This window comes from Carassius auratus, chromosome 13, assembly GCF_003368295.1.
Source record: "Carassius auratus strain Wakin chromosome 13, ASM336829v1, whole genome shotgun sequence".
Taxonomy (NCBI): domain Eukaryota; kingdom Metazoa; phylum Chordata; class Actinopteri; order Cypriniformes; family Cyprinidae; genus Carassius; species Carassius auratus.
In genome coordinates this window covers 4,313,174-4,319,575 of record NC_039255.1, presented here as the reverse complement: position 1 = coordinate 4,319,575, position 6,402 = coordinate 4,313,174, and the positions used below count along the sequence as shown (strand labels likewise).

Genomic DNA, 6,402 nt, shown 5'->3' with positions numbered 1-6,402 from the left:
AAAGTATATGTTTATTAAAAAAAATCGTCATGCCCACAAACTGTACCGCAGAGTATTTGTCTTTTGAACACAGATACAAAATTCAAGAATTCTTCAAACAATTCCACAAAATTAACCAACTATTATTAATATAAATCAGGGCTGTCGATCAATATTTTTTTGTCTGATTAACTACATTATATGCTTAATCAAATCAAATCACAATTCATCACATATATCAGTATTTGCTTAAAAAGGCCTCCAAATAAGTAATGAAATAGACATGCATGATTTCATAATAGGCAACAAACAAAAAAATATCAACATCCGAGCTTCATGCTAATTATGTTAGAGGTTCATGCAATAGTCCCTTTTCGTCTGTGTTTTTTCGTGGCGTGGAAGCCTTAGAAGTGTGATTGAACCTCACTAGCATAACCAGATGGGTCAGATATAATTTCCTGTTTCAACAAGTTAGATCTACAACTTGTGCCAATGGAAAAGTGACCTCCCATGAGCTCAGGCACCGTATAATGGACAACTTTAACAAACACACCACACCATGCAGAAGATACCTCTGCTGGGCTATTGTTCCTGCTGTAAGGAGCATAGCGGAGGCTGCCAGCCCTGTCTATTTCAGCCCCATCCCTTTCCTGAAATTCCTGATCCAGCCTGTTGCCCCCAGTAAGCCAACCCTCAAGCCCTGCACCCCCACAGGGACTCAGGCTGCGGGACAGGCGGGGAGAGGGTGGAGAAAGAAGGAAGTCCTCGCCTTGAGGCGGAGTGAAGGTGAGGAACGGGGTGGCCGAGTAGGGGCGGGGCAGATAGGGTGGGGGTAAAGGGGATGTGGAGGGAGAAGCCATGGGGGAGATGCAGTAGGGGCTGCCATCGATGGGAGGCACGGGACTGGCTGACATGGAAGGGGACAGATATTCGCCCAAGCGGTATGAAGTGCTAGGCAGAGGTGGGAGGGGTGGAGTGGGTGCGGTGGGGGGGCTGCTGCTGACTCCACCCACAGTGAGAGAAATCCCACTCATTGGAGATGGCGTGGACTTCAGGAGAGATGGAGCGGCGGGGAGACCGCGGGAGAGGAAGAGGGGAGGTGGTGAGCCGATTACGAATAGGCTTTTAGGAGGGCAAGGCCGGGTGTCAGGAGAAATAAGAGGAAACAATAAAGAGGAAGGAGGAAATGGAGAGGTGAAACAGTGAGAACAACTGTATGAGATAATAAATAAAAAAACGAATGGGAAATGAAAACAATTCACACGAGTTTAAAGAAAAATGAAGGGCCAAGGATTTTGTCAGGTCTTTACCTGTGGAGAGGCATTATTGCTCCGATGGGGTGACTGGCTGAGGGGGGGATCGGGGTAGTCTACTCCATGTTTCACTCGGGGTCTCTTGTGCACCTCTATGTAGGTGACAGGGAAGATACCCTGCCGGTTAGTGCCAGAAACTTTGCCTTCATACCAGTTCTCATCTACTCTGCGAATCAGTGTGATACGCTCCCCCTACAGGCAGACAAAAGATTTTGAATTAGTTCCTGAGGAGATCACATAGGCAACACACACATATTTATTTATTTATGCATAAACTTGATCAAAATTGACAGTTAAGACATGCATAGTTTCACAGAAGATTTATATTTCAAATAAATGCTGTTCGTTTGAACTTTCTATTTATCAAAAAATTGGGAAAATAATGTATCACAGTTTCCTCACAAAAATATTAATCAGCACAACTGTTTAAACAATAAGACATTTTTCTTTCAGAAACATTTTTTTAAAATCTTACCGACCCCAAACTTCTGAAAGGTAAGAGTATATGTATATAAACCATCATCAATTAACACACACACACACACACACACACACACACACACTTGAAATGGTGTGAGTGCAGTGTGCTCTTTGGCATTTCAGTAGTCATTTTCTGACATTACTAATTTACCTGTAATAAAGTCTGCTGTAGACATGCATACTGTATGTCTAGATGTGTGACTCAACATTCAAATATTATTATCTTGTTGTTGAATTGCTTATATTGACTGCAGTCTCTGTACAGCGCATTTTATTCAGCTGGCTGGTGACAAATCTGTTGTGAATGTCTGGCTTAATTTTCAGTATAAAAAACAATACGTTTTTGAAAAAAAAAAAAATCAATTATCTATGGCTTCACATTCAGCTCATAAGTAAATAATAACAGAATGCATGACATTGAAGGATTACTCCACAAGGTAGTTTTCTAAACAAAACAACTAAATAAAATATACATATAATACTAATCTCTCTAGATCTTCTTGCTAAGGTTGCCGGCCCTTAGACTAAAGCGTAAGCTTCATTAAATTGCTGAAACAATACCTTTCTGAAAGACATTTCAACAGCAGTGTCACCAGTGAAATTGAATCGAGCAATAGCCTCTCCATATTCCAACACCTGGACAGGAGAGCTCTTTTTGGGCTGAGCCTTTTCTGTAGGGGGCAAGAGCTGGAGAAACAGCATAACAAAAGAGAGGTTATGGCACACTTGAAAACTGTATAAAATAAAAAAAACATAAGACTAAAGGATAAAGAAAATGTACCTCAACGTAGCTGCGTGGAAAAATCCCAACTCTCCCATGATGCTCTCCCTCAAACCAGTTCTGATCGACCTGCCGGTAGATGTATACAACATCTCCCTTTTGAAATGGTAGTTCCCTAATAAAGGTGAAGCAAAACGTGGTGTGATTTTTGATGTAGTATTCTAAATTTGACATGCTGTTATTAACAAACACTTCATGATCTTATTAACATCCATAGATCTGAATAGTAAGACACGTACTTTAAACTTTCTGCTCTGAAGTCAAATTGTGCCAGAGCAGGAATCCTCTATAGACAATAAGAGACCGTTAGCATTATATCACATTACTACATCGATTCAATCACAGCAACTCTCTTTGTGACATATAAAGACAGGAAGCATCAAACAAGATCCTTTATAGGATCAAATAGAAGATATGTCACCTCTATGGTTTTTCTCTTCTCTTTCTCATTAATAACCAGCAGGTCGCCAAAGCGGTCATTAGTTATGAACTGTTGGTGAGTCACAACCAGCCCAGCATGTCTCCGAGCAGCTGTGTCTGCCTCTTCCTGCTCTCGCCTTAACCGTCTCTGCTCTTCCAGAATTTTCTTTAAACAGAAACAGTCATTTAATTCACATTTAGAGGGCTTTTTGCCTATTACAGATTTACCACATAATATAACAGCAAAACAGGTCTCTATAAAGCATCCTTTAAATCCATCATTATCAATATTTATACAGAAGTATGTATTCCTAAACACTGACAAAACAGATAAAAGCTTTAAAACTAAAATTATTATAATTAATTTTTATAATATTTTCCAGGTAAAAATATCACCCATAACACACCCCTAAAAATATAAAAACTGTGTTAAAAAAAAAAATAAAAAAAAAATAATAATAATATATATATATATATATATATTAATTTTGTCAGTGGGCAAAATTGGGCAGAGAATTCTAAATATTAAACAAAATAATCTTATTTTAAGGATGTTTACACGTTGTTCATGGAAACCAACAAAGATACTGATTAAGAAAATGATTTGTTTGTGGTGGGCAGATATTGTCGAGACCAAATTGCACCTCTTTATCTCCATAGCGTTTCTTGACTGCCTCGTCTGAGTTTTCTCCATGATCTCCTTGGCTTAATGGATGGGAGGAATCAGATTCTGTTTGAAAAACCACAGGAATCACTTTGTGTCACCATGTAAACAAAATTACACAAAGAAAGAGTAAGTGCCATAATTTGAATCAGTCCTGGTTTTAAGCATTACACAACACTTCATATCTTTAAAATGTTCATTTATACAGAGCTTTGAAAGAGTCAATGGGGATGATACAGACACTCTGGAGAGAACACAAGAAAAAGGTCAATAAAATACATATCTAAATTGCATGAACATTCAATGGCTTACACATCTTACAGTTTAAAATTGCAATAGTTTATTCATCTACATATTTTGAAATCTGCAGGATAAGCATAAGCCATGGTCTGTCAAAATAAAAGGATGCATGCATCAAGAAAAAAAAAAAGATGGTAAAAATACACAACATTCAGACATTCTTTTCAAAAATGAATAGTGTAATATGTATAATGCAGTTTTGACAATCAAAACTTAAGACACAAACATGTAATTAAAAAAATAAATAAAAATAAATGGTCCAGATGTTGAAACAGAGTAAAAACAGACTCAAGTTTAGTTTTAAAAAACTAAAACTTTTTTTTTTGAAATGACATGACACACTTTTACACAACACAACAGAAATGGATATAACGGCAATCTGGTTACAAACCACACAAAATCGGCACACAGCAGAAATGGAAAAAGTAAAGTCACTCGGTGATGACAGAGGAGCAGACGGGACAAAGAAAGCCTGGAGGAAGATGAGTGATCACAGACATAGTCATGCCTGAACATGAGTGTGGACAATCTGACACTCATGACACTCTCATTATAGCCACCTTCAGAGTGATCTTTACTGGCTTCTGAGCCCTCCACATCCATGAGGTCATCCGAGTTGCACCCCTCACAGGGAGAGCTCTCTCCATTACTGAGCCTCTCCAGCACCTCCAAAGAGGAAAGGCGCAGGGGAATCGAAGGCTTCAGCTTGGGTGAGATGAGATCTCCGGTCATGGGCTTCATGGCAGAGAGTACACAAGTCTTTTTGGCGTGTTGACTGTGTAGGGACCTCCTTAAAGAGAAAGGGGCTGGTCCCATCAGAAGCAAGTTCCTAGGGGGGGTGCACTTCTTCTCCAGCTGCTGGGTGTTGGCCTGTTGGCGCTCGTGCTTGAGAATTGTAGTGAAACGTGTGTAAGAAGCCGGGCAGGTGCCTTTACACTTGCTTTGTTTGGTGTGGAAGGGGAAGTGTTCGTGGTTGATGGTGACCTGTGGGTTTTGAGGTACTGCCGGAGCGCGTCTCTTTGGCATGAATGCAACCGTTTTTCTCTTCTGATTTGCCCTCATTGAGATCCAAAGGGAAGTCAGTTCTTGAGGTGTTTGGGCACTCATACAATACAGAAGCTTCCTCTTTGGGGGTCTGGGACTCTGTATTCATGGCTGGACAGTCCCCAGTGTTTGCAGGCCCTGGCAAGAGTAGAGTCTCAGCTGATAGAGCAGACTGGAGGTAGCAGGTCGGTCCAGGGCTGTGGGAAGGACTTGGGTTACTAGGGAGTATGGGCATCGAGGCAGAACGAGTGGGCACAGAGTTCGAACACTGAATGATACGCTCAAACTCCATCACCCGAAACGTGACAGCATCCCGGGGGATGATCTCAGTCCTCTCCAGGGTAATGTCGTCCCCCGGCTTCTCAAAAAAGGAAGCCAGGCAACGGACACTACCTTGGGGGCTGGAGCCCAGGGAGCTCGGCCTCTGAATGTTGTGCATGTTCCTATAGAGGGTGGAGAACTCAGCTGTGCTCCTCACAAATCCCACAACAGGTCCATTTTTATGCAGGTTCCTACTCTCTGGTGAACCATTTGCCCTTGCAAGCTGAATTTAACCTGTGATCGGCATCTGTCGTATCTCCATTGCATGAACCACAAGCCTCCTGATGCAGATCTTCACAGCTGTGTGCCTTAGGCCGCTGTTGTGTCGACTCGGTTCGTCTTTCCAGGCTCTCATCAGTAGAGGGCGATAGCTTGGGCTTAAACTTAGAGGGAAGGATTTGAGGGATGCAGGCTTTGGCAGCGGACAAGGACTTTTTAGCCTTATACTGAAAAGCTAGTGAATTAGTGGCATGAACTGAGTGGGTATTTACAGAAGAGCAGGATGAAATCATACAGCCATTCCCACTTTTATAATCCACTGGCAGGCATGCAGGGTAACAGAACAAACAGTGAATTAGATTCAACTGGCAATAAGCAAAGACACAATAGTATCACACAACTGGCAAATAATGAAAGAAATGCCACATTAATTTCTAAATAAACAAATAAACAATATTTTGTCAGTACAACCAGTCTAGAGCATTCAAGGAGGTTCTACTCTGAATATAATTATGTAAAGCCTGGGGATAGTACATGGCCATGATTTTTTCCCCAAACCGGTAAATTGCAAACCCTGTCCCATAGCTGATTCTAAAGATTTCAACAGTCATGTCAATAACAGGGCTGACTGTCCATGCAACACTGAAACAAATACTAACACCTAACCTACCATATGGTAGGACATCTTGATAGATAAAAGCATTACTGTCAAAATTTGATTCATCCGTGATTTTTCTAAACTCTAAAACCATGAAGTATGTATCATGACAGGTTACTGCATGATGAAGTTTACTATTTCTGTTAGCTTACAATTGCCAATGAATTGAAATACCATCTAAAATGTATCAAGCATTACTCTATTCCTGTTCTGACTTCCATTA

At 40.8% G+C, this 6,402-nt stretch overlaps 1 pseudogene; it reads right to left on the bottom strand.

Moving 5' to 3' along the window:
* Positions 1 to 214: 214 nt before the first annotated feature.
* The window catches only part of LOC113112392 (sorbin and SH3 domain-containing protein 1-like), a 43,556-nt pseudogene continuing 37,368 nt past the window's right edge, over positions 215 to 6,402 (bottom strand).